General features: G+C 39.5%; 1 protein-coding gene across 2 annotated transcripts in view; it reads left to right on the top strand.

Annotated features, from left to right (window-relative positions):
- Positions 1 to 27,397, top strand: part of fndc3ba (fibronectin type III domain containing 3Ba) — a 532,014-nt gene that overhangs the window by 47,397 nt on the left and 457,220 nt on the right. Inside the window, exon 1 of one of the 2 annotated variants that reach the window (XM_051923036.1) lies at positions 5,857 to 5,977. The exons of the other annotated variant lie outside the window; for it this stretch is intronic. The gene's annotated coding sequence lies outside the window, so the exon portion shown is untranslated. Of the gene's footprint in view, positions 1 to 5,856; positions 5,978 to 27,397 lie in introns of those variants that run through there. 2 annotated transcript variants of the gene reach the window in all.

The following is a 27,397-nucleotide window of genomic DNA, read 5'->3' as shown; positions in this document are numbered from 1 at the left end:
TAGTTATCTTATAGTGGGTTGGATAATGGATGGATGGATGGATTTAAAATCAGTGTGTTCCATTTTTTTTATACTTTATTTTTATAGAAGCTGCCTTTTGTGAAGCTCATGCAGCTGCATTTTGATACTTCCATGATAGAGAGGTGGCGAGGACCTGAAGTTTAAATCTGTATAAAGTGACCTTTATTATGCTATAATAATAATGAGAATAAAAAAATAATAATTCTTTAAATTTATGTAGCATACTCAAAGCGCTCTCCGTGCAGGGAGGACCTGGGAAGTGAACCCACTATCTCCTTACTGCAAAGGAGCAGCATTACTATTAAGCTGTAATTGGCATTGTTGATTTGCTCGGGTATTGACTGGTACATCTTCCCGTGGCTTATCATGGCTTTTGAGTTCCACTGACATAAAGGCATCAAAAATCACACAGCTGATAACAAAGCTAAGTAAGATGGGACTATAATGTAAAGTAAAGATTAAAAGAACAATAATAAAAAGGGTGTTGTCTATTTACCAAAAGATCTAAGATTAATTTAAAGTAATATGGAAAAAATGACTGCATTGTTCTGTTGCTTTGTGGGGCACCCAGGTTCTTCTTAGTGTATAGATTGAGGTATGAGTTATTATTTATTTAGCTGACTAAACAAATAACAGGAAAATAATAAATGGAGAAACCTTTATCAAATGAAGCTGAATTTCAAATGAGAAATGTTTAAATAAATTCAATGAAAATTATAAATACAGGAATAAAAATGGCAATGCAGTATATGTAGAAGAAAATATTGATGATAGACAGTTGGTCTTAACTGTATCTGTGAGTTCAGCCTGTTAATGTTCATAAAATGACTGAATATAATGCTTTGTGAGAAATGCCCTGTAAAAGATAAAATAAGGTTAAATAAATGATTGATTCTGAGAATACAGAGCACCTTCAGAAAATATTCAGACTCCCTCAATTTTTTCATATTGAGTTATGTTGCAGACTATTACTGAATTGTTTGCATCCATTTTTCCTCATCAAACAACATGCAATACTCCAGAATGACAAAGCAAATATAGAATTTTAGGATTTTTTTGTAAATGAATTAAAAATAAGAAAGTCAAATATCACATTCCCACAAGTTTTCAGACCTTTTGCTATAACATTGACATTTATCTCAGGGTCACCCCATTCAATTAATCTTCATTGAGTTGTTCCTACGCCTTGTTTGGAGTCCACCTGTGGTCAATTCAATACATTGGACATGATTGGGAAAGGCAAACTCCTGTTTATTGAAGGTCCCATGTATGCAGTTGTGTATCACAGCATAAAAACAAGCCATCAGGTTGAGGAAATTGCCTGCAGACACAGGATTGTGTTGAGGCACAGATCTAGGGAAGTCTACAACACATTTCAGCAGCTTTGAAGTTTCCTAAGAGCACAGTGGCCTGCATACCTCTTAAATGGAAGACATTTGGAACAAACAAACTCTTCCTAGAGCAAGCAGGCCAGTCATACTGAGCAGTTAGGGAGAAAGGCCCAGGTAAGAGCAATGACCAAGAACCTCATGGCCATTCTGGCAGAGTTCTAGAGAACCTGTGTAAAGGTGGTTAAACATCAGGAAGGACAACCACCACTGCAACACTCCACTAATTTGGGATCAATGGCAGAGTGGCCACATAAACATGAAGCCTGTTGGGAGTTTGCAAAAGTGCAAGTAAATGACTGAACTGTTTGGGCTCAATTCTAAGCATCACACCGGGATGAAACCAGGCACTGCTCATCACCTGTATGATACCATTCCTTTGGTGAAGGACGGTGGTGACAGCAACACGCAGCTGCTACTGGGTGACTGCTTAGGGTTGAGGGTAAGCAGAACGGAGCAAAGTACAGTGTGTGAAAGAATGAGTCTCAATACACTGAAAAGGTTTGGGGCAGCCACCCATATATTGTCCCTGGCTGCAAAAGGTTTAAAGAAAAACAAGTTGTTGTCAGGTTGAGTTCCAGGATTGAACTGACTAGGCTTTGGAAAATGGCGGCTTTATAAGTCATGAACCGGAAGTGACGTCAATCTGGGCGCCAGAACCGGAAGTGATGTTAAATCAAGGCAGGTTTTCCCGTATTTGGTCTGTAGAGATAACACAGGTAGGTTTAATGCACCCTGCCACCCCCTGGCCTGGCAGGCAATTACCTCCACTTGGTCCACTCAGCTCCTTCCTAGTCGCACATGTGTGACAAGTGATATACTTAATTAAAAACCTTCTCTAGATCACTCAGGACCTCAGACTAGGCCAGAGGTTCACCTTCCAGCAGGATAATTTCCCTGAGCACAAAACAAAAAACAACACAGCACTGGCTTAGGGTCAACTCTGTTCATGTTCTTGAGTGGCCTGGCCAGTGCCTGAACTTAAACCCAATCAAACATTTCTGAAGAGACCTGAAAATAGCTGTTCACTGGTGACCTGACAGAGCTTGAGAGAATCTGCTGAGAAGAATAGAAGAAAATCTCTAAATCCAGGTGTGCAAAGTTTATTGCTTCATAACCAAGAAGACTGTAATTGCTGCCAAAGGGGCTTAAAAGTAAAACATCTGAATACTCGTGTCAGGGATAGTTCAGTTTTTTATTTTTACTACATTTGCAGAAATTTCTAAAATCCTGTTTTGGCTTTGTCGTTTTGGGGGGTATTGAGTGTTGCTTGATGGTAGATACATTTAAATGATTTTAAGATCAAGTCTGCAAAATATGAAAATAGTGAAGGGAAATGAATACTTTCTGAAGACACTGTAATTTGCAGTATATTATGCTTAGGTTAGCTATTTCAGAATTTTGCTAAAGAGCTATTTCAGGTCTCTGTTGTTAATATTAGAGATTCATGACAATGGGACATCACTTCAGTGTCAGCTGATGAAGAAGCTAAAAAAAAGTTCATCAGTATCTAGTCCGATATCAGATATATTTAGACATGGTAGTCCGACGTGATGACACATTAATTATAATCCCCAGAAGCAAGGCTCAGAGCAGTTTGCTGAGTGTAATGTCACCTGTTATGTTGCCTTTGTCAGTAACAACAAAATAGCAACACGCAAACACTTGATCTGTACATGTCTTGAGTGGCAGGACTGACAGAAAATGAAACGTCAAAGAGCTCTCTGCCCATACAAGAGTAAAATGAATGAAATAACACCCTTAATAGGTCTTGAAGATTTTTTTACAAAGTGCATCAGGCCTGTGTGGTTAGCTATTATGTACAGAAAATTGTCACAGGACCTCTGATTCAGCTTTAGGCAGTTTCTTGAGACTCCCACTAACCTTTATGTAAAGAATTGCCTTCTCTCGTAAATACACCTTCTTTTACTAGTAAGAAGCTTTCAAATGCTCCTACAAAGAGCTATTATTTCAAAATGAGAAATTCTTTCTTTTTTGTACTTTTCAAAGGTTTTCTGCCCTCTCTCCACCCCCATAAGTACCATATTCCTCCTTTTAATTCCTTACTTTTTTGTAGATAAAATGAAATGCTACTCAAGGTAAACTAATATCCCATCATTGCTTTGAGCCTACGGTGCTCAGTGTTGTAAAACAACACTTTCATGAATTCCCTACACTTGGAATCGCTCATTCGCCTCATATACGTGTCTTTTGGATGTAGAAAGACTTGAGTACCTGGAGAGATCCTCTAAACCAGGGGTCAACAACCTTTAAGAGGACTATTTCATTTATGTTAGGTAGAATGCCCAGAGGGGACTAGGCGGTCTCGTGGCCTGGAACCCCTACAGATTTTATTTTTTTCTCCAGCTTTCTGGAGTTTTTTTTTTGTTTTTTCTGTCCACCCTTGCCATCGGACCTTACTCCTTTTCTATGTTAACTAATGTTGTCTTATTTTACTTTCTTATTTTGTCTTTTATTTTTCTTTTCTTCATTATGTAAAGCACTTTGAGCTACTTTTTGTTGTTTTGAAACTGAGAGCTACTTCAAGGGTACTGAGTAATACGAAAGGCTACTTGTTTGATACAAACTTCCTGAATAACATAAAGTTGCATGGTTCACATTTAGTGATATTATTAATATACATGGAACTTTTCCTTAGCTTTTCTGCCATGTTTTTCTTTATTTTTAGGGGGTAAAAACTGTTTCTAGCTCCTCATCATAGCTGTGCCCATTTGCTTGTCTCAGCAAAGAGTGAGATGGAGTTTTGTCTTGTGCACGATATTGAACTTTGACCGCGGACTACCTCCCAATCTACATCAATGCAAGTGTTATTGATTCAAAAAGAACAGCAACACAATTAAATACAATTTTTAGACGGAGCTCCATGGTGCCTAGTGCTATTTTTAGAATATGCCCTGTGGGCAACTCACGTGGTCCCTGTGGGCGACCAGGTGCCCTTGAACACCATGTTGGCTCTGCTCTAAACACTCTGCAGGATGTGTTTACAAATATATATATCATAAAGAAGGCTGGAAACGGGTTGGAATCCCAAGTGGAAGAACCCTGTTTAATGCAAGTGGTGCAAAATAAGACCCAATGGTTGTTCTTCAGTCGTAGACTTCAGTGATTACTTGACCCTGACAAGGCTCCTTTTAATTGTAGTCAAGTGTGATGAGAGAGGTTTGTAGCATTGTACATTTTAAATAAATTCTTGGAAGTCTCGGAACATGCAGGCTCCAGGCGGGCGCAGTTACTCATGGGAATATTCATTTGCCACTCTGAGGTTGATTGGGGTGCCTGTCTGATCGCGCATTCACATGCAAACACGAGCCGATTGGTCAAGTGCTTGGATCAGGTGATTGCAGCACCGGCACCCAGATGCAGTTTAAAATGAAGCCTACATGGTGAAGGAGAAAAGAGAAAAAAGAAGAGAAAAAAAGAAATGGAGGTTAATAGAAAGAGAGAGTGATAGGCAGGATCACAGAGGAGCAGGTGCAATGTTAGAGAGGATGTGGGTGGATGGGTGGGAGTCCAAGAGAAGCATTTGGCCAAAGCTTAGTGTAGAGGTCGCTCCTGTTGATCACCTCACGGTGCAGGAGCGACTGTGTGCTCAGTGAAGCCTCCAGCAGACGCTAAGATCTGGCGGCTGGAGAAGGAATGGCGCCCTATAGAGATTGGTGGGGGCGACACGTGCCAGCATTAAGGGTTATATGCGCCTATTGGTAGATGAAGTGACCCCATGAGGGTAAGCAGAGGAGACATTGATTTTTTTAGAAAGAAGGCACTATGTCTCAGATTGTGTTTTTAAGGGCATGTTTTTTCTGCCAAGGATTTTTAACCTAATTTTTAATGGATGTTTATTGTTCATTTATTGATTTTTACCTAAACTTTACACTTGATTTTATTGTATTATTTATTTAATTAAGGAAGAAACTTTGCACTACATTATTAACACTTTGTTTAGTTTTTGTAATAATAGCACAAGGCACGTTATACCACTGCGGTAGGCTGGTGCCCTGCCCGGGGTTTGTTCCTGCCTCGTGCCCTGTGCTGGCTGGGATTGGCTCACCCGTGACACTGTGTTAGGATATAGTGGGCTGGAAAATGACTGACTGACTCACTTTATACCAACTCTTGCCGACTGTGTGTGTCCTTATTTTCCTGGCTCATCCTCGGTTTAATTACCAACGGTCCTGGATTAAAGCTGCAAGTTACTGTGGAGCCAACCCATGGGCCGTCTCATGAAGGTGGGTTTGACTGGAGCAAAGAAGCAGGTCCAGTTTAGATTGGGGTCATTGATATTATCTTGGGTGAAAAACCTGGGAACTTTAATGGAATCAGGCAGATAAGTGAACCCTTTAGCCTCCCTGAAACCCATTTTGTGACCATTTATTATTTTTTTTTTCTTAGTCTTGGTGAGATTGTGTGAATATTCATACTTTATTTGGCAGTGGCTGAATTGAGAATTAAGACCTACACAGCTTTGAAGCCAAATAACCAACTGTTGGTTGCAGCACTGTGCCACACATTATGTTTCATTGACAACTGAATGCATCTCAGCAAAATAGGTAACTGACATTATATTATTAAAAAATGGGGGGGTGAGGGGGCTCAGGGTTTGAGTGACTGCTACGTTTGGACACCACTAAATGTTGACCCATGACATATCATTTTATTTTTGTGACTTGACAATGATCTTTCTTCTGTTGTGGGTTATAGATTTTCCTGTATCAATTATGAATACTGTTTGGAACCAACGGAAATGAGTATTTCTCGTTATTTTTTTATAAACTTAATTTTTTGTACCAATATTTTATTTTAATGTATACTTTATGATAAATGGTCACAGGACAAATGGGTCCTAGTTAAGCTGCTGAGCTTCTGGCACAATGTTGACATCCAGTAAAAATTAGAATCAACTAAAGAAGTGAAGAAGCAGTTAGTTGTTCTGTGTCTTAACAAGAGAGTAAAATAAAACAAAGCCCAAAGAAAAGCAATAACTGGTTTCTTAATAAGAACTTATCTTGGGCAAAAACCTGCAGATATTGTTGCCTTCTGGCTATTCAGTTTGAAACTCCCATTCTACATGTTGTACCTGAAGTATGTCTTACTTGCTTCAAATTGAGAATGATTTTCTTTAAGGAATGACAGTGAATATTTTGAATTTTTGTTCTGTTCTGCCAATGCTTAAAGCACATACAGTATATTTATACTGTGCCTTCTAGCGTGTGCTGAAGTATAGTAAAAAGTGTTGACCTACAAGGGGGCCCCAAAATATTCCTGGAAATGGTCAGTAGCACGGAAGGAGAGTATAGTTATTGACTAAGCCACTAGGGTATTGTATGCCCTGTGTTTGGATTTAGCGGGTTGGAAAATGGATGGATGGATGGATGCCTGCACTTTTGTTAATCAGTCTGCCGAATGGCAGTGTGCTGATATGACTGAATGTGAATTTCTGACAATTATTCTACAATCGTGCACCTGACTTTCACAAGTTTTTTCTTCAAGCCGAAAAAAGCATGTCAGGTTACATCGAACCACAAGACAATGATGATTGTGTTTTTCAACATTAAAGAACTTGTTAATAAAGAACAATTCCCATGTGTGTATATTTATATGCATATGTACTGTATATAATACATATATTTATATGTGTATGTGTATGATATACAGTATGCTTGTGTATACAGTTTCATGCAAAAGCTTGGAATCTCCAGGCAAAATTACATTTACTTGAAATTTGAAGTAGTAGTGAATACAACTTTGAAAGCAAAGAATCTAAAGCAGCGACATTTTTCTGAAACTCTTAATGTACGGTTACAGTTTATTTGATGAACTTAAAAAAGTAGATGTGGCATTTGCAAACGTTTGGGCACCCTACTAAGTAAGTTCTTAATAACACCCCCTATGGCAAAAATCACAGATTACAAACAATTTTTGTAGCCAGCTATGAGCTGTTGAGCTCTTAGCTTTAGCAATACTTCCCTGCTGTTACTTGCAGATCGCTTCCAGCTGTGAGATATTCTTGAGCTGTCTTGTGGTGCACAGCATGTTTAACATCTACCCACAGATGTTCAATAATGTTCAAGTCCATGAGTGTGTTTTGGATGGTTGTCTTGATGCAGGAGCCATCCTCCACTTCAGTTTCCTTACCGACTGACTGACATTCTCCTTGATTTGGTGTGTGCATATATCAGAGACTGTGAGCCCTTCCTTCTGACATCATTGCGATGTTCTTGTATGCGTGTTATGAGTGTATTAGGTGTTTGTCGCATGTATACAGCTAGACATGCACTGCATGGTATACTGTATATACCAGTTCAACTAAACATACGTTTAACTGGGACATGGTGCAAGTAAGATTAAGGGCAGACACCAAGAGTTCCAGAGAGCTGGCTGAATTGTGGCTCTCAAATGAAAATGCCATTACTAGACACTTGGACATGAACTCAGCATATTCAAGCTGCTCTTCCTTTAGCAACTTCTACAACTGTTCTTGGTATCCTTGTGTGTGTCAACTTCCCTAGCCCAGCACTTCCTGTCTTGATTGCGTTATGACTAAGAAACCACAGTGAAACTGACCAATCAGGTCAAAGTCAAACTGACCAATCATATTGCTTGGAGGGACCGGACACAAACAAGTGTCATTAGCGTTCTATTATTTAGAACAGGGGTGTCGAACTCCAGTCCTGGAGAGCCGCAGTGGCTGCAGGTTTTCATTCTAACCATCTTCTTAATTAGTGACCAATTTTTGCTGCTAATTACTTCTTTTAATTAACTTGACACAAGCCCTTTAGTTTTTTTCCTTAATTGCCAGCCAAACAATAATGAGACAAAACAAGCCGCCATATTACACAATATCTGAAAATAAAGACAGGTGATGGTCTCATAAGGTTAATATCTCAAAACACTTTGACGGTGTTCTTATAAAAAACAGAAAATAAACAGTTTTGGAAATGTCTGCTGTTGCAGAATGAGAGCAGCAACAAGCCGTGGAATTAAATAACGGGTTTAATTAACAGCAAGCAAGCATCAGCTTCTCATTAAAGAAACTTGTTGGAGTTTGAAGCCCCAGTTTAAGCTGGTCATCTTTTGGCTCGTTTCACATCTCATTTCTGTTTGGCTGTCATTTAATGAGGAAACAAATCAATTCAGAGAACTGAATCCTTCTAACATGGCTGTTAAAATAAAAGGGGAAAAAAGTGATTTAACAGTGAAAACTGGTCACTGATTAGGAAAAGGGTTAGAATGAAAACCTGCAGCCACTGCGGCCCTCCAGGCCTGGAGTTTGACACCTGTGATTTAGAACTAGATATATGTGAAAGTTGTTGTTAAACTGATATTATTGTGTTTTAATGTTAACTAGGGTTGTGCAGTATACTGGTACTGAAAATGTAAAATGGTGTGGTACCAGCGTTTTGTTAACTTTGGTGCCAGAAGTAAATGGTTGTTTTCAAGCACCTTGTGCTCAATTGTTTTTTAGCCCGATGGCATCCCCACCCCCTGCTTTTTGATTAAATATACAGTAATTGTACATTTTACAGCTAGCTCAGTTCACTACATGGCTCCATCCCCGTCTCCCCACCACACTGCTCTTCAAATGTATGTAATAATAAAAACAAAATCTTATAGAGTTCTTGTCAATGTCACATTATTCTGAAGACTTAAATATGTCAATATGACAAAAAGATACTTTTAATCTGGTGGTTTTAGATCTACCTGGTGGATTTAGCATGATGAATTGGTGAGGAAGAGTACTAAATAGGAGAGGACAAAAATATTAGTGTCACCACCATTACTGTCTTGCTGAGAGAAAAATGAAAAGACTAAAGGCCTGTTTATACTTGGAGCACCCATGTTGCCATGAATGTCTGTTAGGGTGCATGGGACGTAAATTTTGTCAGCACCCCTGTGTCCTATGCGTGTCGACTGTGTATGTGCCACACAAGAACACACTGGCTCATTTGAGAATCAGCAGTGTAAAGTAGTTTGTTGGTACCCGCACCTATATAGTCTAACAACAAAAACACACAGAAATAGGCAACTGGGCACAAGTTCAAGGTGAGAAATCACCCAGACTCTCGTCAAAATTGAAAGTTTGTGCGGGCAGAACTGGATGATATCTGGTACAGCGATATTTAAAAAACTTTGTGAGGGGGGATTCTGCTACCACGCAGTGTCATGCACTGAATGCTTGTGCTAAAGACAGACCAAGGTGCTCCTCCTCTGTGTGTGACCGTGTCTGCACCCGAGTATAAACGGGCCTTAAGATTGATATGCTGCGAGTGTAAGGAATGGCAAGAAGCAGCTGTGGACTCCAAGCAGGCTTTGATTCATGTGTATGCTCTCATTTAGACATTTCTTCTCGTCTTGTGAGTTACCGACGTCCCATTTCACTAGGGCTCCTGTTCTGAGCTGTTTTTGCTGGTCACGGAGTAACAAAGGTGCCTTTTTTAGGGTGTCTTGTCTTTTTTGTTTTTTTTTTTCTTTGTTTGGTAATCCTGATGCATGCTGAATGACTCTGGGAGTATAGAGAAATACCTAACAGAGTATCTAGGGCCCACTTTTCAGGCTGAAATGATAGAGCCCCTGTTTTTACCTGTTTAATGAACAGAAGGGCACAGTTGAGAGGGCAGATCAAAATATGCTGCCTATACTACCATTCAGCCTAAAACTTGAGTCTCAGCCAGATGTGGACTCTGATGAATTTTTACCTTACTAAATATTCAGAGAGACCCTCTGTGGGTTGAGCTCTGTTTCACTTTGCAGCTTTCCAGTATCATGGAACACAGGGCTTGGTGTCCAGCTGGAGGTTAGGAATACAGGCTGCTTTTTTTGGATGACAGATTTGACATAGGACAGATGGACTTCTCTCACCCTGACCAGTGTTCAAATTTGCATTCTCTGTTGCTTATGTGTTACGTGGCAGTCAAAGCTGATCTTCTGTGTCTTGGCCCTTTGCCCAGGCTAAATTCACTTGGCCCGTGTGCCTTTCTGGCAGTTTCATGCCACTGAGAAGCTGGCTAGCTGGCCTTGAATACCAAATGTCTTTTGTGTATGCAAGCTGCGGAGAAGAGACTAGTTTGAGCTTAGTTGTGAACCAGAATAAAGCCCGGCAGGGAGGCTGGGTGCCTAAGTGTATGCAGTCTTTCTTACATGGATTAAGCCAGTTGAGATGCTCGTGTTCTGGTTGGTCATCTTGACTGCTGCCAGGACACCAAGGAGACATGCAGGACCCTTTGAATACTGAGGTCCAAAAAACAGAATCCTTGATATCCATAGCCGTATTCTGCTACTGCCATGTTGTACATGGTGCTTGACTTTTAAGAATAGGGGTTTTTACACTTAATTGTCACTGACTTTATTTAGTTGTTTGTCAATTTGTCATTTCTTTGTTGGTTAGCTGTCATTGTTCTCATTTTAAATATCAGCATGATTTTCCTTCTTAAGTAACGGATGCATAAAAGTCAGTTGAATAAAAAAGCATTTCAGAATGCTGCGCCTTACTGATGTCGATGATTTGAGTTTATGTAGCGTGACGAGTCGCTTGTGGGAAACCAGTCTGGAATTCACTATGCTGGAGGCCTGCCAAATTTTCCCATCTCCTTTTGACACCCGATTTTGCCAGTCTAGCTCCTAGGTTTCCAGATCCCTCTCGGAAAAAAAAAAACAAACAAAAAAAAAAAAAAACGGGCAGCTATCCAAAGCTGCCTGAGCAACACAACATCTCTCTGCTCTCTCTGAAAGAATTGCATTGTTTGAGGCCTGTGTTGCCTAATTTTCCATCAAGTTGCAAACTACATGCTCCTTCAGGGCTTTTCTCCTTTTTGCTTTTTTTTTTTCCAGAGAACAGTACAGCACGGTATCATTTCTTCATAATAAAGACCTCTTTATTGGCAACCAAGCTAAGCCTGTGTTTAGCATCCTGTAACCATTCTTCCCATGCAAGATCTCTGCCAAACATTGTCATTGTGGCTCAGTTGTCCAGCAATCTCCAAGGCAAAATCATTAAGACCTCGGTCTATCAGGAGAACTTGCATGTATGCATCCATAATGTTTGTGTATTGAGTACTTTTTACAATGCTCATTTAATACCTTTTAGCACGAGTAGCATGTTGACGCAGTAATTAGTCCTACTGTCTGAAAACTCTACAGACAAAAGTTTGTTTCCCAGTTCCAGAGTGCTGTCTCTGTGGAGTGTGCATGTTCGACCTGCATCTGTTTTTTTATGGATTGTGCAGTTTCATCCCTAAAAACATGCAAAGTCAGTCAGTCATTTTCTAACCAGCTTTGTCCTGAACAGGGTCTCCGGGGGGGTACTTTAGCTTATCCCAGCCAGCATAGGGCGCAAAGCAGGAACAATCCCTGGACAGGGCATCAGTCCATTGCAGGGCAAACAAAAACATACACACACACACATACACCCCAACCACACACTAGGGCCAATTTAGCATTGCCAATCCACCTAACCTTCATAGCTTTGGACTGTGAGAGGAAACCAGAACACCCACGTAGACACGACGAGAACATGCAAACTCCACACAGAGAGACGAACCCTGCAAGGGTTTACTTTACTGCCAGGCAGCAATGCTACCACTGCTCCACCGTGCCGCTCCATTAGGCAAAGAGTTACCTGTAAACTAGTAAGATTGTGAGCGAGATGGTGGTTGTGCACAATTTTAATGGCCTCTCGTCCTCAGTTGGTTTTTGACTGCGCACCTGCTAGTTGACAAATTCTGGTTCTTGTTGCAGAAAAAAAGAGCTCACAAAATGGATGGTTAAAATGTGTGTGGACGTCCAAATGCAGGACTTTCTTTAAGGTTTGTTTAAGCATGGGGACTACTGTATTACTTTTAAAGAAAAAGACAAAATCCATAAAGCAACCTGACTTTTGTGGCAAGAAAGTTCAGACTTAACAGTAGGAAGGTACTTTAGTGCCTATGGATAAAAGAAAGTCTGAGCTGGATTCTTTCCGATCTGTTTAATTGAGTTGTGATTATAAGCTAGTTTAGTACTGTAGTGGCTAATGATGAGGAAAGCAGCTTTTTAACTCTTGACAGTTGCTTTTTCGGTGTCTAACTCTCCTTATCACCTCCCTGTTTTCACTCCTACTGTTTTAGTATTTCCCTTTCAGTTGTGCGTGCCTCATTCAGCATTCTGTGGCCCTCTTCCCCATCAAGCGGGACGTAATTGCAGGTCCCCTGCTGTGTGAAATGTGCATGCAGCTTTAGAGAAGCAGATTCATGAAGTAAAGAGAAAAGAGGCACATGCTGTGTGTTCAGTCTCAGGCTACATCCACGCTGTACTGTGTTTTCATTTCAAAACGGGGCTTTTCAAACAGAAACAATTTCAATCTTCAACTGGCATTTTTACATCATTTATGAAAGCGTTTTTTTTTTTTAACCATTCTAAAATGATCAAAAGCACATAATTGTCCGCTTACATCGGACGTGTGTGAAGCACACACGTCTTTAATTTTGCCAGTTTGGGCACGATTTTAAGCCTGATTTGCAGTTGCCGACTAATTTTCAGAGTTGTCCTGAATTCCAGGTTCATCAGTTTGTGCAGTGAAGTATGAGAGTGGTTGCAACGTCTAATTGCCTGGGATGTCGCATGACTGGAAAAATTTCTGTCATGTGAGAAATTTCACTTGGCAGTCTTGTAGTGTGATCAGTCTCATGGGCTGATTTTTCTGATGCCGCCATTCTATTTCTCAAAATTCATGACTGCAGCGAGTGTGCATCGTATGTGTATGGTGTCTGCAGTTTAAGCACATATAGAACAGGCGACTAAACCATGTTGTGTGAGTAGTCGCTTCACTACAATTTCTGAAAACCACACAAAATGCAATTTAGATGCATACACGTAAGCAACCCAACAAGTGCCATGGAAAGCAGCTCTTCTATGGCTACTACTTTGGAATATAACTTTCTTTCTTGAAGGGTGGTGCGCATGTTTGACTATGTTTACAATAAATTTATATGTATATTGTATGTGTGTGTTATGGAAACCAGGGGCATGTGCAATTGCCTAACCCATGGAACCCGATAAGGCTGTGCCACACAGTACCGCCGCTCCCTATACGCAGAGTACGCAGTCTGCGTAGGGCACCAACTCCCAGGGGGGCACCATCCCAGCTGCTCAAAAAAATAGTTTTTATATATTATAATAATAAATTAATATTAATAATATACATATACAAATAAACAAAAATATAAACGTATATATTGCATTTTACGGTGAACGCAGAGTAGGCTAAGCACACCTTATTTGAATAAAGTTCTATTTTGGCCCCTATAGTAGGTGTTTTTTTTATTATTTTATTTTTACTTCCATAATATTTGGGGGAGAGGGCACAAAAGTAAATTTCTGCTTAGGGCACCCATTTGGCCAGCAGCGGCCCTGGTGCCACACTCCAACTCCCAGAATGCCCTGCGGGAATCCATGGTGCCACTGCCACCCAGGAGGGTTACCCTCTAGCTAGTGCTCCACCGATGCTCTCTCCCTGGTCCTTCCATCCAGCTGGTGTCCCAACCAGGTAATGGCGCTGGCCGCCCATCACAGTGTACTGTATATACATGTGTGTTTCAAGACATTTTCCATCCTTAACAACAGCAGCTATGATATTTCATCCTTAAGTATACAGAAGAAAGGTTGACTCAATAATTGGTAAGTTATGGTTATGGCACTGGAGACTGGATTCAATTCCTGCTATTATATACCTGCTGTCAGTATGGAGTTTTATATTCTCCAGTTGCTTCCATTTTTCTCTCGTAACAAAGACAATCATTTTAGGTTATTTGATGTCTCTAAATTGACATAGTATGAGCGAGCGTTGGTGAATGTGTAAATGTGACGTGTTCTGGTCTGGCATGATTTAACTCTGAGTCTTTGGCTTACCAGAGTTAGGGTTAGGATTAGATTAAGAATGTTGGGGATATGGATGGATAAAGCCTAACTTTACAGTATATAGAGCATTATGTTGTGAAGACTGTTACAGAGCAAACAGTGACTGAATGGATATAGTTGTTCAGTTCTGTTTTTCAGGGTAAGATTGTCCAAGTAGCTGGTTTCTAGACAGACCAATTATGCTGTGTGACCACATTGAAGTAACACATTTGTCGTCACTAGTCGTAATACCATTGTGTTTTTAAGTGCATCTTAAGTAAAAACAGTGAACCAGGATCAAGGTGTCTCACTTCCTGCCTTTTTCTGCTTTGGCAATTACAGTGGAAGTAGTGCAGTGTTTATGTTTGCTTCTAATCCCATGCATAAAATTTAGATAGAATATTTAGTTATTATTCAAGTCTTCTTGAGTGTCTCTATCCAAGGGTTTGCTTGGAAATTTGGTTAAAAGAATGGAAAAGGGCTTGCAGGTGTAGGACAGAAAGAAAGGAAGAATCCAAATGTAAGTTTCAGGAATCTTTGGCCTGCTCTTTGATGCTTAAGCCATTCACATTGAAGTGACAAAGCCCAGAGCCACTTGTTAAATGAAGGGTTGGGTACATTGATGTCGTTACTGTTACACGCGTTGACTCTTGTTGGGGTTGCATTTGGCCTGAAAGGTGAGATTTTTCCACCCCCACTATTGTTTGTATTAATTACAAGAGATTCTTGCCCATGGAATGCATAGAGAGATCCTCGAGGCCCAAGTGGTGAGGCCTTTTAATAGTTTCCTGTGCACACACCTTCTACATTAACCAAGTTAAGAAAGTTTTGACAAATTGATACTGTCTTCTAGGTTCTGGCAGAGTGTCTCCTGATTTGGGACAAGATAAGAGTACAGGTGATTCATTTTTTTTTTATTACTAATCTTAAGTGCTGTTTCTAGTTTAATCATCCAGATTTTGGCCTAGGCACACATGCTCCTTTGAAATTGCACTTTTTCAGAGAATTGTCTTTGGTCAGTGCTTTTCAGTATGAACCTTGGCAGTTGTTTTGTATATGTACTGAATTTGGAGATTAGGGAGGCATTGTGCCTCCATTGGAAGGCAATATTACAATCCAAGATGAGGTATAAACAGCATCATCCTGCCAGGATTGGAAAGTCGGGAGACAAATCAAGAACTTAGGGACACTGGTTGAGTCTTATCTCACAAGACAGAATGGGATAAGCCTCTGTTGAAGCCACACTTGCCATGCTGATGGGGACAGATTACTTGTCAAATTAGTATGAAAGATTTGTATATAATGATTAAGGACCTGTTTTTATTTTAAACCCACTATGTTAATCTTGGCCTTGTATTTAAAATAAGTCTGCTTTATTTAGTGCACGATGTGTTGTTACCATTCATATGCTTATACACATCCACAAATCAAAATCTCATACGTGGCTAATGTGAAGGTACCAGTGCCTCAGCTAAAAGTGAGGCAGGGAGGAGGAGGAGCAGGTAATGGTCCTTTTGGAGGAGGAGGAAGATAAGGATTTTTCAAAAATAATTTTTACCTTTATTTTGTTAAAAAATAAATAACTTAGTGAAAGGCGCTATATAAATCAGTGATTAATTTACCTGCCTATTCTGTGACTGCGGTTTGTACTGGTGTGCTGTGATGGTTTTAGTGTGTGAAAACTGGTTAAGCAGTTGCCGTGACAGCATTCTGGTTACTGCTGTGAAGGATCAGTTACACAATGATGTTTTTTATTTTGGGTCTTGTTACATGGAGTTAGTTACTAAATTGTGTAGTAGGTGGTGGTAACTTAGGCACCATAGGATAAAAATGACTTCTTTTCAGCCTAATTTGTGCAATGACCTTTGTGCTTTCCCGAGTGGGTTAATAGAGACATAATTTCCTTTGCTTTTAGAGGGTCTTGAGGCTATGTGAATTCTGCAGGGCCAAGTGACTAAAGCCACTTATATTAGCGTGGGTTTCAGAGAAGTGGACGGTACCAAGAATCGGTTTAAAATGAGGTTAGTACACTGGCAGGCACAGACAATTAGGAAAAAGAATTTTGGGTTACTCTTATGTTGAAGTGACCTTTGTTATGTGTGGCCCAGGCACTGACATGCTTACTTTTTTTTTTTTTTTGGCTTCCCTTCATTTATTTACTTACAAGGAGCTGTATTCTCTTGAAGGACGGAGAGCTAGCTGAGTGGGAAAACTGCTTTTCTGTTTTGGCTACCACTTGCAGACTTGCATGTGTATCTGTAGTTATCTGTTGCTAGGATGATTCACGGTCAACTTCCAGTGGGACGTGAAGCTTGCATTTGCCAGACTTTTCTAAGGGATGTGATGTCATTCTCCTACTCAGGACTGCTGCTGCTGGTAACCACTATGACAGTCCTGAATTTTCCAGTTTGTCTGACACAATCCAAACTCGAATTAATAAGCCATGCTCTTGTTCTGCAATGGATAACCGCCCAAGTGGCTGTCCTGCCACACTCACAAGGAATAAACGGGAAAGGAAGTTGTAGCCCCAGGTCAAGAACTCTGCAGTAGGCATTAACCCAAGTAATCAAATACATGTTCGTGTCTGCTTGCTTTGTTTCTTTGTCAGTCTGTTTTATGTTTGTCCATCCTCTTTCTGTTTAGTTTTTGAAATTGTTTTGTCTGTGGTTTGTTAATTGGAATTTTATGGAAGTGTCATATTATTTTTGCTGCTGTAAAATGGAAAGATAAACCTGATATTTTCTGCACTGGAATTAGACAAGAAGTGATGACAGGTTAATGCAGTAAGAATATCATTGGGATAGTGAAGTCACAATCACTAAAGAATGTTACTGCAGTAATTCAATTCATAATAAAAAGATACATGTGAAGCAAAAGATTAGAAAGTTACATGTTTTTCTTAGTATTCCTTTATTTGTTAACCTTTTTAAATAATTAAAATTTTGAGTTGTATCTGATGAAGTTATAAAGGAATGAAATAGCTTTAGGTGTCCGTATGACGACAATATAGTTTAACCCTTTGAAGTGCAGATAACAACCTATTTATCTAGCTGAAGAGTCTCTCTCATTCAGTGTGTTTAAATGCTCTTTATTAATCCGGTTATTCACAGAAACCTGCTTTTTCCATGTAAGCCCTCAGGTAATTGGTCTCAGAAACCAAGATTAACAGACATAGATTTCTTCATGAGTAACCCAGTTTATTTGGCCTCGTAAACCCTGTACTGGGTTACAGTTAAAGAGTTTATAGTCTGCACATGTCCGTCGCACACTCTCAGCCTGCACATGTCTTTGCCTTACACACTAGTAGAAGACAGTGGAAGCGTCCTTAAGATAATTTCCAAAGGCAAATACTCAGAATATCTTTTTCCTTCCCCTGATTGAAATAATCGGTCTTAATATTTCAGAAATCGTAAAATTTACAGACTGCTGATGAGCAGAACATACAGTGCTAAGCTCAGCAGCACTGTCTCGTGAGCAGTAACGCTTTACTCAGATTACTTTTCAAAGTAACAAGTAACATCATGCAATTGTTATTTTATTGATATTAAAATATCTGCATTGTTATTATTCCGGCAGCACTTGGTGTAAAGCCGGAAGTAAATGTACCGGTGTACCTCTCCTTTGCAGGGCTCAGTCACACAGCCACACAACCAAGTAAATGTACCGGTGTACCGCTCCTTTGCAGGGCTTAGTCACACAGCCACACAACCAAGTAAATGTACCGGTGTACCGCTCCTTTGCAGGGCTCAGTCACACAGCCACACAACCAAGTAAATGTACCGGTGTACCGCTCCTTTGCAGGGCTCAGTCACACAGCCAAGCAGAAAAGAGTGTGCTGCATGCAATCCATTGAAAGAAGCATATTAATATCGGGTCAGTTTAGTTTTCATCCAGCTCTTTGTTTTGTTGAAACAGTGTGATGCAGTGGCCAGTGTTCACGCTGCAGATCTTTGGGGTCTCAGGTCAGAGATGTTAAAAGGGGATGAGTGTTATTTACTCCACAGCACATGAAGGACTAATTGTGTTTATGAAACACAAGAAAATGATCATATTTGTCTATGTTTCTGGTCAGTTTCTTGAATGTTCCTATGTGGGCTTAGGATTTAATAATAAATGTTAGCTAGTGAAATGTGCAGCTGTTTGTACAAAAGAAGAAAAATTAATGCATAGTTTGTAATGTAATAAGTAACATGTTTAGTTACTTTTTTTGAAAGTAATGAGCAATATGTTACTTTTAAAAGTAACATTCCACTCACTGCTTGGAAGACACTGGCCTCATGCTTGTTTTCAGATTCATGGTGGCTGATGATGATGTTTAACTCTTTTTTTTTTAACCATTTAGTGGTGTTGAAGCCAAAGGAGAACTCCAGAAGAGTACTTGTGCATGGAAATGGAGGTTTTTGCCCATTTGGGGCTGGGTGGTCTCATGGCCTTGGAACCCCTGCAGATTTTGTTTTTTCTGTCCTCCCTGGCCATCGGACCTTACTTTATTCTTTGTTACTTAGTATTGCCTAATCTTATTTTTAAATTTTTCTTTTTTCTTTCTTCGTCTTGTAAAGCACTTTGAACTACATCATTTGTATGAAACCGTGCTATATAAATAAATGTTGTTGTTAAGAAACCATGTTTCTCCATTAACCAGGTTGCTCACCTTATCCCGGTTTTGTGTGTGACTGTAAACGCACTGATCGTTTTTATACTTACTCTGTTTTGGAAAAGAGATTTGAGTTTGTCTGACTAGTACAATAAGAGACAGCGTCAGCAGCTCCTGCAGTTCTGTTAAAGTAAAAAACTTGGTCCAAGTGAGTGTCCTAATCTCTGGTAAGTCCTGGGTCAAGCTATTCACATATTATGAAACAAGCTTAACATAGTGAGCCAGTGCTGGAGCCCATCTTGGTATCATTGGGTGTAAAGCAGAAATCTCCAGAGTTTGGTAGCACATCTTTGGGTATACTACCAGCATCAAGCCTTGACCCATTATCTTCGCCACCTTTTGCTATTTTCCCCATTTGTTCTTTGTTTTGGGGTTGGAAGATTTTTTTGACTTTCGCTTTCATTTCAAACCAGGAGATTTACCTGGCTACTCTCCTTCTAGGAATTCCCTGCTTGCACCCACCTTGTGTTTTGTCATATTCTTATTGTATGATAAAGCACTGACCAATGAATCTGTCATTCAGCAATTACAAACACAAATTAAATCATCAAAAATAAAATGAGTGAGCTACTTTCAAAAGTTGCCATGCATACCCAAAGTCCAGATGCTACTTTTTGTTATGTTTCATAGATGAACTGGTAATTGGTTTTAACTGAATGCCTGTTGCATCCTTCTTCTATACTTTCCCCTTGACATCTTTTCTGTATTAATTTATCTTTGTCCCTTCTGTTCATTAGCCTTTTTTCAGAACTCAGAACAGATTTTTATAGAAAACTAGCTAGCACGGGGTCCAAGAAAGTATTGAAATTGTCAGAAAAAAATGGAAATGTAGAGATATCAGGTAATTGGAAGGAACTACTTTGGTCTCTCCTAGGAGGATTCGTTTTGCCGACGAGCTCGCATCGTTTGTGCATTAACGGCCGGAGGAAAAGTAAAAGGGATTCCGTATTGCTGATATTAGCGGTTAAGCAACTTTGTCTTTCTTTGGAGGTTTCCTTTTGCCGGTGTGCTCACCTCACTTGTTTATTAGATAGATAGATAGATAGATAGATAGATAGATAGATAGATAGATAGATAGATAGATAGATAGATACTTTATTAATCCCAATGGGAAATATTAGCAGCGGGAGGAAAAGTAAAAAAAATACCGTTTTGCGGATGTGCTCGCCTTGCTTCTATATTAGCCGCTAAGCGAGTGACTCTTTGGAGGTTTCGCTTTGCTGACGCGCTGGCCTATCTTGTGTATCCTCAGAGGTGGAGCCCTTACCCCAACTCCACCTTTCACTTCTGGGCCGGACAGACATACATACTTCTACGCGTAGACATTTATATATAAGATACTAGTTTGTATTTTGTATTTTTGGTAACGAGATGTTTGCACTTTAGGACTCACCTGTGGCTATATGTGGTAGAAGCTGACTTTCATAGGTGTTCTTTGTCCAACTGATCCATAGTAACTGAAATGGAGAGTGCTGAGCTTGAATATGCAATCCACTTTCTTAAAATTTATTTAAATCCATCTGCTTACCAAAATTCCCTGAGCAACACTTGGTATCTCCGCTAAAATGTATTCTATAATAAATTGCTACACTCTGTATATGTGTGTGTGTGTCCTGTCCTTTAGAACAATCTGATTGGTCAGTTTGGTTTTGGTAATGCCAAAGCGATTTAGATGCAAAAGGAGTAGGTGGTATGCTGAGAGCTGCCATCAAAGACTTGAAGTATAAAAGCAGACAGAATGTGAGCAAAGAACCTCGAAATGTCTGACAAGGTTTATGGGAAAGCACTCGAGAGAAGGAACACTTGGCAGGGCTAGTTCAGAGACACAAGGATAGTGAGAAAAAGCACTAAAAGTACATGTAGGGCAAGAGATATCAAATATTTTTATATTCATTCTATTGCCTGTCTGCAGCAGGTAACGTGATTAGTATAATATAAATAGATGCATGCAGCGAGGCTCAGTTAGGTGGTTTGTGTGTCAGAAATATGCATCACTAATGGAGATATTCTTTAGCTGAGCAATAGAAATGGTGGCTCTTCATTCCAAAGTCCTGGGTTTGTGTCTCCCCCACCTCTGCTAAAGAAATTATCTAGAGAGTGTGAGAGGGAGGGAATAGCAGCATCACCCTGAGTGATTCCTCACCAGTGACAAATCACAAGATGAAGAACGGTAAAACTTAATCTTGTGCTGAAAAGCTGGTACAGTTCTACTCCAGAAGAATGCTTTTTGTGAAATTCATCCATTCTATTTTATTCCATGTAATTGTTTTTTTTTTTTTTTGCAGATGTGCCCTGTGTTGCTTTAAAATTAATATTCAGTGGGTAGAACTCTTAACGTAAATATATTACACCCTCTTCTTCATTTGGCCATTGTTCATCTTTTCTGCTTTTGGTGCAACCTACTTATAATTAAAGTTTCTTCCTTTAGCATAATAAGTTGATTTCAGGCATGTTGTTTCCTTCTGCTTCTCAAATCGTTAATTATTTCAGTAATTGAATTTTGTACAATCAGTCCTACCATAAGTGGGGCGAGCACCATCATCTCTCTATTAGCAAGCTCATTAGAAGTAGAATCACAACATGTTGCATTTAACTGGTAGTCAGTGTTAATAGAACTAAAGAAATATGTAATTGTCGCTATAGTGAAGTTAGATATTTTCTGTTTATTAACAATCCACTCATATAACAAATTGGGGTATTGCAATTATTTGATATATTGAATTAGTTAAGAAAAATAGTAAGACATATAAACTAGCCAGTAACTCAGTTAATCCAATTAGGTTGGTTCACCTTAACAGCGTGAACACCCACATGATCTTGGGTCAGTTTTGACTTTCAATTTAACCCAACATACTCATCTTTGGAATGTGGAAGCCAAAGAAAACCCATGCAGGCATGGAGGAAATTTATCTATACCCGGTCAAGAGTTCAAACGCAGGAGTGTGGAACTGTGAGGAACTTAGAACTTTAAATATTCATTGACAGCCTCAGAGTTACATCCACATGACATACCCAAGTGTGTGTTAACATACCAAAACAGAGGAGTTTCCATTCTTGTATTATCAAAATGATTGAGGATTATTTGAATTCTGTTTCCACAAATTAACCGAGCGAGTGATTTAGGTGTATAATTTCTACTTTAACCTCCGTCAAATAACATGCAATATATTACAGAGTTGAATTGCATTGCTTAATATTGTGAAAGAATCATGATCTAGTACTGTGATAATACTGTATCGTGCGGTCCGTTGCAAGTCCAACACACCAGGGGCCTCATGCATAAATGGTGCATATGCACAGAAATGTTGCGTAAGAACATTTCAACGTTCAAATCGCAATGTATAAAACCTAAACTTGGTGTAAAGCCACGCACATTTCCACGGTAGCTCATACCTTGTCATACGCAAGTTCTCTGCTTGATTCTGCAGACTGGCGGCACCCAGCGTCAAAGCAGTGCTACTGTTCCTGTGTGGTTTCACTTTCTTTATTAGATCCACATCCCTGACGTGGCTTTATTAATACACTGAAATTAACCGCATATTGTTTATTAGTTTAATTCATCTGATTGTAATTAACCTGTAACAATATAATGGTCCACAGAATGGTCAAACTATTCTAAATACCATAACTGCTTTAGCTTTGTTACTCTCACTGCACCGTCTTCTTCTTCTGTCAGCTGCTACCATTAGGTGTTGCCACAGCGGATCATCTTTTTCCATATTACTCTCACTGCACCACTCAGAGTATTTTATATCACTGTATCCGAGTGTGAATCACAGATCTACACCGATTGGAAAGAGAATTATCGGTATACAGCATCAAGCACTCGCTGCCTCAGCCATTCGCTATTTGAACTGCTCTAATCCGACCAACGCTTCAGAGCCTTTCCTATTTGGACCTTGCGGTTCACAAACAGTTTCATCCCAAGAACTCTAAACGCACTCAATCAGTCCATCAAGTGCTCCTTGTAGAACTGTTTGCACTTGCAAGTTACCATGAGGTAACTGTACTTATGATACAGTTATAATATTGCACAACCTGAGCCACTTTATGAAGCACATAATTACATATGATGACGATATCATTTTTAAGATGAAATGCAGCAAAATATGTTTATTATATTATACAGATAAAACTTTAACTTTAACTACACGGTGCTGCAGCGCTAGCGAGCTTGAGCTTTGTTCACGGTTTGTTCCTGCCTCGTGCTGTATTCATGCTGTGGCTGGCACGACACTGGAAGGATAGATGGATAAAATAATTAAACATTACGAAGATATTTCGATGTTCCTTAAAAGTTTTGAAGAATCGGAGTTCTAAGCTTACGGATGGCTTAATGTCTATTACAGAGCTGATTGTGTGGCAATTGGGTATTTGAAGAAAGAAAAGTAAGGACAGGAATTGGGGGTTAGTACGTTTGAAAAAGACAGTACTTCTGTAATAAAGTATTTCATCGAAGGTTGCGCATGGCGCAGCAAGCATCTTGTGTGAGACATGAGCAATCACTGCGCCACTGTGTTCCCATATGTAATAACATGCTTTAACTCATATCACCATGAAAATGATATCACGTATACTTCTCAGTATTTTAATTATTCAGAGAGCTGTAATATTATGAATGTAATGGATTCTGTGTCCTGTCGGAGGAAGAGCACGTAGTGATTCAGGCACATAGAGCACATATAAGATCAAATACACATCAAAGCATTTAACATGCTACTTTAGTTATGATAGGATTTGAGAAACTAGTAAATTAAACGATTTTAAGATGAAGTTTATGATGTTCTACTTTAATGACAAAATAAACTACATGATTAAAGTGGAAATTTCGAGATTAAAGTTGACATTTCGTGCTTTTTTTCACACTGTGTGCCTTTTTTTCACTGTACCCTAATAAGCTTTAATATGACACTCAGACGGTGGGCTACGAGTCGCCTTTTCACGCTGACTTTGATATGTGACAACTTTTTTATTTCGGGCACTGTGCGACCTTGTGAACTTGAGCTTTTGAGTTTCTCCGACACGCTATGTCACTCGATCAACTTCCTTTTGTTGCTTATATAACTGTTTAAACCAACAAATAGTACATTTTTCTTTGCGTCCATTTGGTATTCGCTGAAATTCTTCTATTTTTCCTCATACTTTTGTCATTGCCTTTTCACAGAACGCTGAGCTTAAGGGATATTTATATTGATTTGCATATTCAAAGAGCCGTAATTCTGGGAGGAGTTGGGGCAGGACAGCAGGCGCGTGCACAAGCGTTACTTTTCACTCTGACTGGGATTTATGTAGCGGAAGAACGTGGAAGTTGGCGAACGCTCAGATTTATGCATCTGGATTTTTCTGTGCGTAAGCACATTTCGGCTTTTGTGATTACGTCATGTTATAGTGCGAATTCTACGCACGGCGTTATGCATGAGGCCCCAGGTGAGCCTCTTATAACATTTTGGAATTAAGGTTTGACTGTTACTCTCTAATGGATTGGTGTTAAATACAAGACTGTTTCTGGATTATACGTGATGCTGCCAGGAGAGGCTTTGCCTACTGCCACCCTAAACTGGACCCCATTTAGTACAGAAAATGAGTAAATGATGATTGAATTGGAGAATTTTTATTGCTGTTGTAAAATAAAATTATAATTCCAGACTACTTACCTTTCTGATGTTTTTAAAATGTTCAGAATTCATTGCTCAGTTGAGGTTGTTAGTCTTTGGATGCATGTGAGCGTCATTTTACCTCAGATATTGGCCCCTGTGTTTTTTTGGACCTTTCTAACAATGAATGGTTAATAATGAGCAGGTACGGTAGTTGTATTCCACATATACAGAATGATGGTGGTTAGGAGCATTCTTGCTTTTAAACCTCGTGTGAAGAATTAAAGATGAATCCTGTTTAAACTTAAATTTTAGCAAATATACAATAAAACTAATGGTGACATGTCAGATGTTTTTACTGATGTAATAAAAAGAAACATGTATAGAATACCTCAAGGTTTTATCAAACAACAGGACAATAAAACACTTGACTGCCATAAAGAAGTATAAGTTAAGCAGGTCCTGGTCAAATAAATGGATGTCAATAAAAAATAGTTAAAAAAAAAAAACAGCTCTGTGAGTTGTTTGCTGTATCCAGTCATTTCTTTCAAATGTTGAGTCCAGTAGTACAATGGACTTGGCAATATCCGACACAAGACATGAACCAACACTAATTGGGATGGCCATCTTTTGTTGGATATTCTGATGCATACAGCCACTCTTTGTCATATTGGAGCAGTTTAGAATGATCATTTATCATGTATAGAATGAGGAGGGAACCTTTTTGTGCATGAAGAATACCTGTGCAGTTACTGGGTGAATGTGCACTCCATAGACCGTGACCATGCTGAGATTCCAACATGGTGGAGCTGCAACGAAGCGGTGCTACCTGTTTTTCTCATTTTATACTTTAATAAGTAATGGTGTCTAATGTCTTGGTGTTGGTATTGCTTTGGGGGGGGGGGGGGGGTTTTGAAAAATGAAAACACAATTTTATGAGATCCATATTGCTGACAGCACTGTATCTGGAGACTTGCGGATTTTGCCAGACTTTAAAGGCTTGAACCATTCCCTTTTCCACTCTCTTGCTGACATATACAGTATATTGAAAATACGCTGCTATTTAGCAAGTTTCATAAAAGCAGGATGCAGCACTGTTAAAAAAAATCTTCAAATCTGTAGTTAATCAGAGAAAATTGCAAGTGAGCAGGAATGTTCTGAGGTGCCAAATTTAAAAAAAAAAGAAAAATTAAGGGTTTCTTTCACATACATGCGTAATATTTAAAGTTTATGGCATTTAACAGCACAGTATATATTTAGGTTTGGTTGAAATGGTGATAAAACTGTCTGGCATTCAGATCATCTTTATTCTGGTTTGCATCTTCGGTTTAAGTTAAGTACCACGTTTTTTCCACTCAAGGTAACCTTAGTCGTTATCAAGCCTAGTATTTGACCACAGGCATGTATGTGTAGTGTACTGATGGAAGGCATGCAGCAATGGCAACCTATAAGAGTTTGTAACAAAAACGTTTGCATCTATAGTTGTGTTCATTAACGTATGCAGCAACTTTCAGTATTGATGGTAACAGGCAAAATTAAAAACTCACAATTTCTCACAAGGAAATGGTTCCCCGTAACCACAGTGCCAATTCCAGTTCACTCACAATTACTGGTACCCTGTTCCTCTATGCACATATCTTCTGGCTGCAACGATGGTACAGGGCAGCACAATTCCAGTAGATTTATATATTATTCCTTTTCTTTCCTCGGTTTGTGCAGTCAAGCCCATTATGTTATGAATTAAGTAAATTTTTTTGCAGTACCACGACATCGCAGTTGTTCTTGATGCCATTTTCTAAATAGATTTTTTTTTTTTTTTTTGCCAAAGCTCAACTGTGTTGCAGCGGTTAGTGTTGATGTCTCACACCTTCTGGTGCTGGCCTTTGAATTCAAGTACTGAGGCTGATTGTTTAGAGTTTGTTTGCTCTCCATGTATTTGTTTGCGTTTTTTTGGGGGGGGGCACCGGTTTTCCTTTGAAATCCCGAAGATTTACATATGAGGCTTATTGAAAACTCTAAATGTGCACAGTTTAAGTGTAGATGTTTGTGTAGGGTACATGTGTGAGTGTGCCCTAGGAAGAACTGGTGCCATGTCCAGGGCTGGTGCCTGTTTTGTACCCATTTATCTCAGAATGAACTCGTGTAAATGGGTTGAATAAATAGAGTAGAGATAAGGATTCTATTATTCCCTCATATATACGCAACAATAAAAGTTTTTTTCTTCTACTGTGGACCTGTCTTCTTTGTCTTCACTTGCAAGGGTACTCCACATAGAGAACTTAGGACATTATCAGATAACTGTTTTTGAAATTTAGTTTCATTCAAATTTTCAGATATGATAGTATTGTGCTGGGATGGCAGAACCAATCATGGAACTCACATAAATGATTCACAACCTTTTGGCTGGGTTTTAGATAGTATATGACGCCATGTTTTTCTGCAACCTAATCCATATTATGTATTGTATATACCTTTGCATAATTTCTGTTTTTCAAAAGTTGCATCTCATTTATGTTTCCATAAGATGCAACATAGGAATTCCTACTGGCGTGTCACGTCGCCTGATTATGGACCATCACCGTTAACCAAGGTCCCAAGGGCGTTGTTACCAGCTGGCACTGCAATACCTTAAGTCACAGATCTACAAAGCAGTCACATGACCGGTGGCCATGTACGGGGCTGAAAGCTGGCCAGCCTCCTCCAACCATGAGCAAACACTCCACGTCCTGGAGATGCAGAAACTACGGTGGGTCCTTGACCTCACCCGGTTTGACAACCTCATGAACGAAGACGTCTGCAAGATCATGGCCGTGAGAAGATGTGTGGAGCACAACTTTAATGGTACGGTTACA

Source organism: Erpetoichthys calabaricus, chromosome 2, assembly GCF_900747795.2.
Source record: "Erpetoichthys calabaricus chromosome 2, fErpCal1.3, whole genome shotgun sequence".
In the NCBI taxonomy this organism is placed as follows: domain Eukaryota; kingdom Metazoa; phylum Chordata; class Cladistia; order Polypteriformes; family Polypteridae; genus Erpetoichthys; species Erpetoichthys calabaricus.
The sequence above is the reverse complement of the archived record's forward strand: the minus strand, read 5'-3'. Positions and strand labels throughout refer to the sequence as shown.